This window comes from Nuphar pumila, chromosome 7, assembly GCF_984573655.1.
Source record: "Nuphar pumila chromosome 7, dmNupPumi1.hap1.1, whole genome shotgun sequence".
NCBI classification, from domain to species: Eukaryota; Viridiplantae; Streptophyta; class Magnoliopsida; order Nymphaeales; family Nymphaeaceae; genus Nuphar; species Nuphar pumila.
This window is the reverse complement of record NC_143255.1, coordinates 82863647-82876716: the sequence shown is the minus strand read 5'-3', so window position 1 is coordinate 82876716 and position 13070 is coordinate 82863647.

Sequence of the window (13070 nt, the reverse complement as noted above, 5' to 3'; positions counted from 1 at the left end):
GAGCTGGGAAAGAAACAGTCCCTCAACACAGTGACAGTGAGATCAAAGGAATGGACTCTCCCAAGTCGGTCAGAGGATAGGGTCTTAACAAGGGAGATGATATCGATCCCGCCATGTATGGACTATTTAAAAAGATGATGGCAAGAATGATGTCAGAACAAGCTGAGGTCAGTCTGAAGAAGGTTGTTCCTAAGAGCAAATTGAAGAAGAAGGCCGTGAAAAAGTAAGTCCGGATTGTCAGAAAAAAGGTCTAGCCTGACACTACTTCTGAGGAATCAGAATCAGCAGAGGAAGAGTCAGAAAAGGAAGAGCAGTTTGTCTACAGTCAGAATCCTCCATGACAATTTGTAAAGATCACTGCAGAGCCTGAATCTGTGAACAAACCCACTCCAGTTGAGGATTCGATGTACGAGCAATTGAGAGAAATGACTCGAGCAATCAAGGACATTCTGGCCAAGAGTAAAGGCAAGTAGACCTATTCTGGTGAAGATTTCTACAATGGCCTAGATGGGGATGACAATCTAGAAAATCTCCCTCGAAAATTTCTCAAGTTTGATGGAACGGGCAATCCTAAGGCTCATTTGGCAACATTCTATGCAGAGTGCGGCCATTTTAGGAAAGACAACAGGGCTCTGTTCATTTGCTTTCCTCACAGCCTAGAAGGTACAACAGCCAGGTGGTACACGGACCACATTAACCCTATCGAACTACGAGAGTTCGATAGAGTAGTAAATCTTTTCATCAAACGCTTCATGTTCAATGTTGAAGTCTCACCAACCCTCAACCATTTATATAATCTGAAGAAGAATGAGAATGAAAGAGCTGGCGAATTCATCCACAAATGGAGGATCACTTGTAACAGAATGAAGGTTCCCATCCTAGAGGAACATGCACTGCAAATTATTCTGAATAACTTTGCCCAGCCTCTGAGGAATCTTATTTCCACATCTCCAGCAAAATCATTCATTAAGTTGATCGAAAGAGTTGAATGGCTCGAGACAGGATTGGACAACGGTCTGTATGAAGGTTACCTGTTCGTTCGAGGGAACCCTGAGCAAAAGAAGAAAGCACACGTTGCTTATTATATAGAATTTTCAGACACTAGCAGCAAGAAAAATAACAAGAACCACCGCAAAGATTCAGGACACTTCAGGGTCGAAAGAACGAACTCTGCAGCGCAAAAAGGGAAATTTGTTAGGCTACAGCCGGTCCAGCCAGTGCAGCAGCCTGAAGCAAGGCAGCAAGAGAAACCGAAGCATGATGGATGGAGTTATGATCGTGAATTCACTGCTTTGTAACAATCTCGGAAGGATGTCCTCGAATACATGCTATCGAAGGGGATGGTCAAACTCCCCAAAGTGGCAAACCCTCAAGTTGCTATGGGTAAGTGGACAAATAAATTTTGCAAATTCCACCGGATTGTCGGACATGACACAACGCATTGTTTTGTCCTCAATAACATCATCCAGGACTGCATCGATAAGAATTTATTGATCAAGGATGAGGATGAAGAGCAGCCTGAAATTTTGTCCAAACCTTTTCCCAAGCATTCAACTTCAGTGATTTCAGAGCAGACAGTCTTTCTCAAGAACAACATTCAGCCATGCTCCAGCCAGGACATCCAGGATCAACATCAGGTCCTAGTCCTATGTCAGACACAGTCTTCCACCAAGAGGGTGGATATCACTTCGTTTTCTAGCAGCAAAAAGTCGGCAAAGGTGACAACAGAGGTCACCAAGCAAACTCCCAGAATTCCCAAGTGTTTTATCAAAACAGCTTCGAAGAAGGGTGAGGCATCAGAATCAGTGCATAAGCTAATCACTGCTCTATCAAACATCTTCATTTTAGATTTGACCCATGCTTCCCCTGAACATCAACAAGTGCTAGAGGACCTATTGCAGAAAATCAAAGTCAAACCACGCACGACCCCACAGGACATGGCTCAGATCATCAATCAAGCAATGATGAATGCACCAATAACATTTTCAGACGAGGATTTGCCAAAGCCTCATTTATTCCACAACAACGCTCTTTACATAGTGGTGTGGACCAGGGGCATGACTGTCCCTCATGTGCTTGTAGATGGAGGCATCAACCTCAACATCTGTCTGGAGATGACAGCCAGAGCCTTGGGTCTGAAAGAAGAAGAATATACCCCAGATCCGATAACAATCTACGGTTTTGATAACCATGGGCAGACAACCAAGGGGAAGATTTTTCTTGAGATTTTCATCAACTATTCAGTACATACCATTCTGTTTCACCTGGTAAATGTACCACCCACATACAACCTTCTATTGGGGCACACCTGGATTCACAATGCCAACGTCGTTCCTTCAACCCTTCACCAATGCATCAAATGGTCGAAGGGAAGCATGATTACCACCGTTCAGGGAGAAGATCCGAAAGAGAGACTCCCACAGCCAATGATTCCCCGTCTTACTTTCACTGCCGACATCCCAAGCATTTGGGAAGTCGATGAGATCAATTTAAGTGACAGTTTAGACATGCTAAAATTGAAGGAGGTCTAGCCAATAGAGAATGTCACGGCAGTGGTCCGGTGGCAAGGACCTCATTTCTATAAGATTGGAGGATGCCTCAATTGCGCTTCTCTCAAAGATCATCCTCTTTTCCCTCAATTCTCGAAAGCCAAGAAGGGATTCGATCTTTTGATGAAGCATGGCTATCATCCCTTCAGGGGTCTCGGGAAGAACGAGGACGGTATTTTAAAGCCAATCATCCCCTGTCAACATATCACTGGTGCAGGTCTGGGTTTCACAGGTCAATTATCAGGTAGAGGAACTACCTTCGTAAAGGGAGCAGAATGAGGAGGACAATGCCAGTGTTTTCTGTTCCCTCTTTCTTTTTATCATCTTGTAGGGACAACTTAGTCTCAGTTTTTCCTTTCTCTTGTCAAATCTCATGTAAATATCAAGTTGTTGTTTTCAGCTTTAATTAATCAATGAAATTTTGATTTCCTCTCCACATCTTGGTGTATATCATTCAAAACTTTACATTTTGTCTATATCATCATTCTCTATTTCTGTACAAAAGGCCATTTTGAATTTCTTATTTTCTCTTAAAAAACCTTTTTTACGCTTTTCAGGATTGCTAAATCATGGCTCCTAAATTTCTCAAAAGGCTGGTTATCAATTCCAATTTTTCTTAATATAATTCCAAACCAGCCAGAATTTGCAAGGCAAAGGCAGGGGCAGGAGTCAGCAAGATGGAAGAACAAATTAAAGAGCTAGCAGAATTTGATTCAGCGATTCAAGAGTTGCCATAATTTGCCAGTATTCAGAAGCAGGATGAACCATCGCCGTTGGTTCAGGATCCGATAGAGGAAGTCAATGTTGGTTTAGAAGATGACCCGAAAATCCTCAAAATTGGCTCCAGCTTAAGTATAGATGAGAAGGAAAGGCTTATCCATTTTCTCAAACAGCATCAAGAAGTCTTTGCTTGGACTTATGAAGATATGCCAGGTTTGGATCCAAAGTTGGTCGAGCATCATCTCGTGTTGAAGACGGACTGCAAGCCAATCAAACAAAAACTCAAGAAAATGGATCCCCGAGTGGCACCGCAAGTTAAAGAAGGACTTGAGGAGTTGTTAAAGGCAAGATTCAGCCGGACTATTGACTACCTGGACTGGTTGGCGAACATTGTGGCAGTTCCTAAAAAGAATGGCAAAGTCCAGATCTGCATTGATTTAAAGGATCTCAACAAGGCCACCCCAAAGTATGATTATCCACTCCTCAATATCGATCTTTTGTTCGACAGCATGGCAGGCCAGGCCATGTTTTTTTTTTATGGATGGATACTCAGGCTACAATCAGATCAAACTGGCCGCTCGTGACCAGTTAAAAACTTCTTTTACCATGCCTTGGGGTACTTTTTGATATACAGTCATGCCGTTTGGACTCAAGAATGCTGGGGCAACCTATCAAAGGGCAATGGCAGTTATTTTTCATGACCAGATACACAAGAACATGGATGCCTATGTAGATGACATCCTGGTCAAATCCAAAGAAGGAGAGGACCATCTCGATGCTCTCAGTCAAGTCTTTGAAGGACTCATTCTGTACAAGCTCAGGCTCAATCCGCAGAAATGTGTCTTCGAAGTAGAGTCAGGCAAACTGCTTGGATTTATGATCAGCAAGAAAGGCATAGAGGTGGATTCTGCCAAGGCAAAGGCAATCATCGATATGCCGCCTCCCACCAATCTAAAAGAACTGCAAAGCCTTCAAGGTCGCATTCAGTCAATTCAGCGCTTTATCTTTAATCTGGCCATAAGATGCGAGCCCTTCAATCACTTGTTGAGAAAAGAAGTGAAGTTTGAGTGGGGATTAGAATGTCAGCTTTCATTTGAGCGCATCAAGCAGTATCTCCTCAATCCACCGGTTCTGAAGCCACCAGAACTAGGAAAGCCACTTCTCTTATACATTTCTGTCAACCAGAATGCTTGTGGCAAATTTCTTGCACAGTATGAGGAAGGCAGACGGATAGAACACGCCATCTACTACATAAGCAAGACCTTCATCGATTATGAGAAAAGATACTTTCAGATGGAAAAGACATGTCTAGCCTTAGTGTGGATGTATCAGAAGCTAAGACATTATCTGATGGCCTCAGAGATCAAGATTCTGTCAAGGCTCAATCCTCTCAAGTACATCCTTGAGCAGCCTTTTCTTAGTGGACGGATTACAAAATGACAAGTCCTTCTGATGCAGTATGACTTGGAGTATGTATCTTAAAAGTCAGTCAAGGGTTAGTCCATCGCAGATCAGTTGGCAGATTTCTCGTTGACAGAAGAGATCAAGGCGAAAGACGATTTTCCCGATGATCGCATCTGCAATATTCAGGAATCTCCAGTCTGGACCCTGTTCTTTGATGGAGCCAAAAATATGTCTGATATAAGGATTGGTATCTTGTTAATCACTCTTGAGAAGAAGATTATCCCTTACTCTCAAACTCAACTTTCAATGTACTCACAACATGGCTGAGTATGAAGCTCTAATACAAGGCCTCAAAATTTTGCAAGATTTCATCGTAAAGAGAGTACATGCCTTCGACGACTCATTGCTGGTTGTCAGTCAAGTTAATGCTGAATGGCAGGTCAAAGATTCAAAATTGATTCCCTATCAGAAGATTGCCTTAGCTCTCATAGGCAGCTTTGAAGAATTTCAGCTCAATCATGTCAAGAGGGATAACAACCACATAGCAGATGGCCTAGCCTGTCTGGGTTCCATTATGTCATTCAAAGACAGTGAATCCTGTCGTTCCTTAGAGATTGGCAGACTTGATCAACCTGCCTTCATTTCAGCTGAGCAAGTAAACCAAGCCACTCAGAAAGAGAGGCCTTGGTACCAAGACATCAAAGACTTTATCGAAACCGTCGAATTTCCATCGAAAATGCCAAGAAAGGAGCAACGTGTGATCCAACGCATGTCAGCCCGTTATTTTATCCTCGCCGATACTTTGAGTACGCCAGATGCTTAGATAAGGATGAAGCCATGGAAGTTGTCCGAGAGGCACACGAGGGAATTTATGGTGGCCACATCGGCTACCAAACACTCGTCAAGCAGATTATCCAGGCAGGGTATTATTGGAAAACCATGCAGCAAGATTGCCATTGATTTGTGAGGAAGTGCGTCAAATGCCAAATGCACGCACCGTCCATCCATGCGCCAGCCACATACTTGCAATATGTGGTTTCTCCTTGGCCTTTTTCGATGTGGGCCTTCAACGTGGTGGGTCCAATCACTCCTTCTGCATCTAATGGCCATATATATTTTCTCACTGCTATAGAATACTTTACCAAATGGGTCAAAGTCGTGACTCTGCGAACAGTAGAAGGCCGACATGTGGTTTCTTTCATTCATAAGAACCTTCTTTGTCATTTTGGTGTGCCACATGATATTGTGTCTGACAATGACAGTCATTTCAAGAATGAGAGGATGAAGACCTTCCGCTCAAAGTTCAGGATTCATCATCACTTCTCAGCCACTTATTATCCTCAAGGGAATGGCCAGACAGATGCCACCAACAAGATTTTGATCCGCATTCTAGAAAGAACTGTGGAAACAGGCCGTGATTGGCATGAAAAGATACACGACGCACTTTGGGCGTACCGAACCACCATTCGGACTCCAACCAATTCTACTCCTTCGAAGTTGGTTTATGGAACTGAAGTAGTGTTACCTCTCCATGTTCAGAAGCACGCATTCAAGTTCGCGTCGCTCATCGAACTCCCGCTTGATCAGTATCAGCAGCAAAGTTTGGTACAACTAGATCTGCTAGACGAGAGAAGACTCAAGGCAGCAGAACATGCTCAAGCTTATCGGCAGAGAATAACTAGGCACTATGCCAAATCCGTCATTGAGAGAAGATTTCGAGATAATGATCTTGTGCTCAGATCGACAACTTATCTCAAGCATCGGCCATAGGGAAAATGGTCACCCAATTCGGAAGGCCCTTATGTGGTTAAGGAAGCACTGCCTTGCAATTCATACCGTCTGATCAACGCAGATGGGGTAGAACTGCCAGATCCTATCAATGCTCTACATCTGAAGAAGTTCTATGCTTAAAATGTCCATTCTAGCCTTTGTACTCTTCAAAGAGCCTTTTTCAATAAAGCAATAATCTTCTATCAAATTCTTACATTCTTCTCTATGATACTGGGGCATTTTATTTTGATATACACTTGCTTTCTTTCATCATGTGTAGATAGGATTAGACAAACTCTTTTTCTAAAAATCTTATCAAATTTCTAGTTAATCTTGTTATCTTTATTAATTGCATTCATTTTATTTTCCAATTTAATCAAATTTTTATCAATTTATTTTATCAATTTTTGTCAAGTTTTATCAAAATTTCACCAATTTTATTAAATTTTATCAATCTTTTCTTGAACCCTTTCAGGTTAAGGGATAAACCTGATGCCTCTTCTCAATGAGGTACTCTTTTGTTCTTATACCCTTTTAGGTTAAGGGATAAACCTGATGCCTCTTTTCAATGAGGCACTCCTTTATTCTTTTTCCCTCTCAGGTTAAGGGATAAACCTGAACCTCGTTCTGCGAGGTCCTTTTCTTTCAGGATAGAGGATAATCCTCAAGTCTTTTATCATCAATTTTTCCTCAAATTTCTATCAATCCTTTTCAATTTTATTGTCAATTTCATCAATTTTATTGATTCTTTCATTTTATCAATTCTTTTTTTTATCCTTTATCAATCTCTATCAATCTTTTTCGATTTTGTCAAATTCTCTTCAGGATAAGGGATAATCCTGGAAACCATTATAAATCAAATTTCAATCTTAGGCCACCTTGGGTCGAAGATCTTGAATAATTTTTCATCTTCGTCACAATCATAAGAATCTATTCTTGCCTTTTGTCAATCCTTCCAGAATCCGACTCTTGGGTTGGAATTATTTCCTTCCCATCTGAGTTCCGACTCACGTTTTTATTTTTCATTTTTATTTTTATTTTTATTTTAAAAGATTCGGGTTCCGACTCGGGTTTTTCCTTTTTATATATCGTTTGAAGTTCCAAGTTTCGACTCTGACTTCCTATCGGATTCAACGCTTGTGTTGGAACCGATCGTCCTATTGAGAATTTGTGTTGGAACCGATCCTCTCTTTCATTCTTTTATTTTGAAAAACCGGGTTCCGACTCGGGTTTTTCCTTTTGTATATATTCTTATTTGCGGAGTTTCGAGTTTTGACTCGGGCTTCCTTTTAGATCCTATGTTCGCATTGGACCAATTGTTACATCAAGAATTCGAGTTCTCAAACTCAATTTTCTCATTCATTCTTTTATTTTGAAAAACCGGGTTCCGACTCAGGTTTTCCCTTTTGTATATATTCTTATTTCCGAAGTTGCGAGTTCCAACTCGGGCTTCCTTTTGGATCCTATGTTCGCATTGGACCAATTGTTACGTCAAGAATTCGAGTTCTCAAACTCGATTTTCTCATTCATTCTTTTATTTTGAAAAACCGGGTTCTGACTCAGGTTTTTCCCTTTTGTATATATTCTTATTTCCGGAGTTTCAAATTCCGACTCGGGTTCCTTTTGGATCCTATGTTCGCATTGGACCAATTGTTATGTCGAGAATTCGAGTTCTCAAACTCAATTTTCTCATTCATTCTTTTATTTTGAAAAATCGGGTTCCGACTCGGGTTTTCTCCTTATGTATATATTCTTATTTTCAGAGTTGCGAGTTCCGACTTCCTATCGGATTCAACGCTCGTGTTGGAACCGATTGTTCCTTTGAAAATTTGAGTTTTCAAAAACTCGATTTTCTCTTTTATCTTTTATTTTGAAGATACGGGTTCTGACTCGGGTTTTCATCCCCTTTCAGGTTAAGGGAAAAACCTGAACTTCCCCTTCAGGATAAGGGATAATCCTGAAACACCGGCAATCATTCCAGCTTCAATTTCTAAATATCTTAGGAGTGTCGGTCTCTTCTTCAAAATCCAGTGCTCGTACTGGTGCTTTTTTTTTAAAAACCCCAGTGCTCGTACTGTTGTGTTTTTTAAAACCCAACGCTCGTACTGATGTGTATTTTCAAAAACCCAGTGCTCGTACTGGTGCATTTCGAAACCCAGTGCTCATACTGGTGTGTATTTCAAAATCTGGTGCTCGTACTCGTGCATTTTTGAAATTCAGTGCTCGTACTACTGCTTTTTCAAAATCCAGTGCTCGTACTGGTGTGCATTTTCAAAAACCTAGTGCTCGTACTGGTACATTTTCAAAATCCAGTGTTTGCACTGGTGTGCATTTTCGAAAACCCAATGTTCATACTGGTGCATTTTCGAAACCCACTGCTCGTACTGGTGTGCACTTTCGAAAACCCAGCACTCGTACTGGTACATTTTTGAAATCTAGTGCTCGTACTGGTGTGTTTTTTTCAAAACCCAGTGCTCGTACTGGTACATCTAGCGCTCGTGCTAGTGTTTGGTTGACTGATTAGTTAGCCCTCCAGGTTCAGTCTTTGTACTAACCAATCATCAATAATTCAAGCTCTAAATTCTCGATTTCAACCTTCAGGTTATCATTTTGTCAAAATCAATCTTTTTTCTCTTGTGAAGGACCCTCTTCTAGGGAGAGTTCGAGGGAGCTCGTTCCTTTTGCATGCAACCATCTTTCATTCGCAAGAACCTTTTTTCCAGGGAGAGTTTGAAGGGACTTGTTTTCTTCGCGAACTGTTTACAAAACAACAACCAACTTTACACAAAGGACCTCTTTTTTGGGGAGAGCTTCGACGGAAGCTCGTTTCCTTATGTGGCCCCCGGTATTTTCTCATCTTTGACCAACCCCCTTCACAGAGGACCCTCTTTTAGGGAGAGTGTGATGGACTCGTTCCTCTGTGATACTTTTTCAACTTTATTGTCGGCCGCCTTTCCATAAGAGAAGCCTATAGATAGGGAGTTTTGAAGAAAACTTAATTTATCTTTGAAAGTTTCGTTTTGCAAACACCTTCTCTTTGGGTAAGAGAGGAGAATTTCTAACTTCCTATTCAGGTAAGGGCTAAGTCTGAGTCTCTCTTTTGGGGAAAAAGAGAGGAGAATTTTGTCACGGACGTGTCGATTCGATATCAAGCAATTTCTTTCATCAAGGATTTCTAGAATACTTTGCCAATTTTCTATCAAAAACCATTGTTGATTTCAAAGCTTTCATCGCATAAGGAATTACCTCAAACTACCTTCAGTACTATTTTCAAAAGGACAAGACTTTTGTGGAAAAAGAGCATAATTCAAGCTTTTTTTGTTGGTCGACCAAGAGGATCAAGAAAAATCTTCGATATGACCCGCAAAGCAAAAATTCAATGATGTTGAAAAGCCATAAGCAAATTGATATTGACCATAGCTATGGCACATTCTTAAAGATCATTCTTTTGGCAGTAAGACAGTGGAAATATCCTGGGCAATAAAAAGAACTTACCCAATCCATATCTCCTCAGTCATCTGAGCTGCAATCAAATATCTGCAAAAGAGATCTCTCAATTGTCAGCAAGATGAAGATGAATATGTGAGCTAGATCTCTGAGGCCAAAGAAGATTTTGATCATCTTCGAGATGAAGGAGTTTGTGACAGATCATTCCAGAGAACGTTCGGAGCATTGTCAAGATGAAGGCGACTGCGACGAACCTCCCGACAAACCCCAAAAGATATTTGATTTCAGCTATCATCTAGAGATTTCAACCCAAGAAACAATATCTTCAGTATAATTCTTGAGAAAAAGAAGGATCGGAGCATCTCCAAGATGAAGGAGTTTGTGACATACCCTTCTCCGAAAAAAAGAGAGAAAAGTCAGGACATCTCCAAAATGAAGAATGTTGTAATAAGCTTCTCCCAAAAACCCAAGAAAGCTCTATGACTAAAAAAGAGTGCAAAAAGATCATCATGGGAAAAGCCCCAGGATATCAAACTGCCTGAAACTGTCAGGAATCATCTTTATCTATGTAAAATTCCTTTCATCAATATCTTTTCACTCAATTGCTTTTATGAAGCTAAGAATATTTCCTGTCTTTTCATATCAAGGAAATTGATATCTTCCTTGAAGAAACTCAACAGCAGCAAATTTGAATTTGATTCTTGATTCTACAGAGTTAGCCCCATTGGAGTTAATACTCTAGGTAGAAAGAAGTGATATTTTCACACATATATGCACAATTCAATCATTTCGAATCAAAATACAATTTTTGGCATCTTATTGGCAATATTTTTTAGTTATCCCAACATGAAGTAAGAACTTGATGTTCGTTTTGACGGATCCTGACGTCATCCCTCATTAGGACTGAAAAGTCCTTCCCTTCTGTTTGATCTGAGTCTCTCAGATCTGCACACTTCCATGTGTTCCCCACTGTCCCACCATAGACAATTCCCGCTCAGGATAAGGGTTAAACCTGAACTTTCTGCAAAAGGTCTGTTATTGTCAAAAGCTATTTCAGTCTCAGCAATGAGGCACCCCTTTTTTCAAAGCCTTTTCAAGCTTTAAGGACCCCCATTTTCATCATTTTGCAAACCCCTCTTGGACTTGTTGTGCGAAGTCTAGAGGTCCCATCACAGTTTCTTCTCTCCTCGAGGATTCTGTATCCATTCAGGCTAAGGATTAAACCTGTTACCTCGCTCCTCGAGATATCACCCAAACTTTCTGCGAGAAGTCGTTTGTTTTTAGAAAGCTGATTTAGTCTCAGCAATGAGATGCTCCAGATCATCCCCTTTCCAAGCTTTAGGAAACCCTATTTTTCTCTTCTCACAAACCCCTTCCAGATTTTTTCATCCAAATTCCGAAGGTCCCATCATGGTTTCTTCATCTGAGGATTTCGTATGGTTTCCCCTCTCAGGTTAAAGGTTAAGCCTGAGCCTCAATCCATGAGGTATTTTTCCATTCAGGTTAGGGTTAAACCTGAATCTCGTTTTGACTAGATATCCTTTCTAGTCCCATCACGGTTTCTTCATCAAAGGATTCTGTGCGGTCCCCCCACTCGGGTCAAGGGTTAAGCCTGAATCTTGTTTTGGCGACATATTTCTTTCTGTTCCATCACAGTTTCTTCATTCAAGGATTTTGTATGGTCGTCCCTTTCAGATTAAGGGTTAAGCCTAAACCTCGCTCCATGAGGTACCTTCTTTTCAAGTTTAGGTAAAACCTGAGCCTCGTTTCGACGAGGCAATCCTCCTAGTCCCATTATGATTTTCCCCCACAAAGAAATCCATGTCTTATTCATCCATCCAGGAAAGGATCATACTTAAGCATTCATCTCACAAGGCATTTTTTTGTCCCATAAGGTCTTCGTATATTCCTTTCCCATTCAGGTAAGGGTAGAACCTGAAATGCACTTTGATATATCTTCGTCCCATCCAGGTTAAGGGCTAAACCTGACTCCTTCCAAAAAAGTTGATCTTGTCTCACCTATAAGACTTGATCAGAATTCTTATTTCTCATCATTCTGGGATCTTCGCTCAAAGTCCCATCATGATTTCTTCATTTCTGTTATTCAGTCATATCATTTTCGAGGATATCAACTCTCCAAAGCCATTCAGGATAAGGTATTAAGCCTGAGAAACCATGTCTTTCAGAATAAATTCTTTCACACCCAGTTCAGATCAGTGGACTAGACGTTTTCAAAATTTGGAGTGTTTTCTTTGCCACTATGCTCGGCCTTCAACCGACTTAGTAGCAAAGAGAGGCATCTGTAAACACCCCAAATTTTTCAAAATCTTGTAAATATTCCCTCTTTGCCCCTGGCCTCCATTTTCTTAGCTATTGAGTCATTTCTCATTCAAAATTCCAGTTTATTTCTCAAATTTACTGAAATCAAATCAATTTTCTATATTTGACTCGATTTTGGATCCGGATTCAGGTAAAAGATCCAAATCTGAGTCTCGCTGCCCAGTTTTTAAATTAAAATTATGAAAATATCAAAATAAATTTTTGACAGGTTCAGACAGTCCATCCGGCATCCGTTTAGATTCATTGCTCTATATTTCTCAATTCGAAGTTCAAAACTCGAAAATTTTCTCAAATCTTGAATTCAAACCAGCTTTTTGAAGAATTTTTTTTTGTTTTTTAGAGAATAGCCTTGAATTCTCGAAAAACCTTCCTTTTGTAAATATTTTCAATTTTCACAAAAATATGTCAAAAAGCCTCTTGTTTCTTGTAAATTGTAGAGTTTTTTTTTGTCAAAAGTACAAAAAAATGCGAAAACATGAAGAAAAACAATAAAAAAATTAAAAAAAACATAAAAATTGCAAACGCTAAAGTTTTAAAACCCTATTTAAGAAATTTTTTATTTTAGAACCTTGTTTTAGAAATTTTGAAAGTTTACAACGGTCGATTGCCTCGCGCTTTTTCTCTCTCTCGATGAAAACCCTCTGGAAGCCTTCATTGCCCTCCAACCATTCGATCAGCCCTCTTCAACTACACCATTGGTCCCCAACCGTTTCCCCATTCCGGAGCCTTCCTCTCCCCTCTATAAAACAAACACAGAGGGGAAGCTCTGGTATCGGCTCTCACCCCGGCTCCCCTTTCCCTCTCCACGATTATTCCCCTACTCCCTTCTTCCTTTCTCTT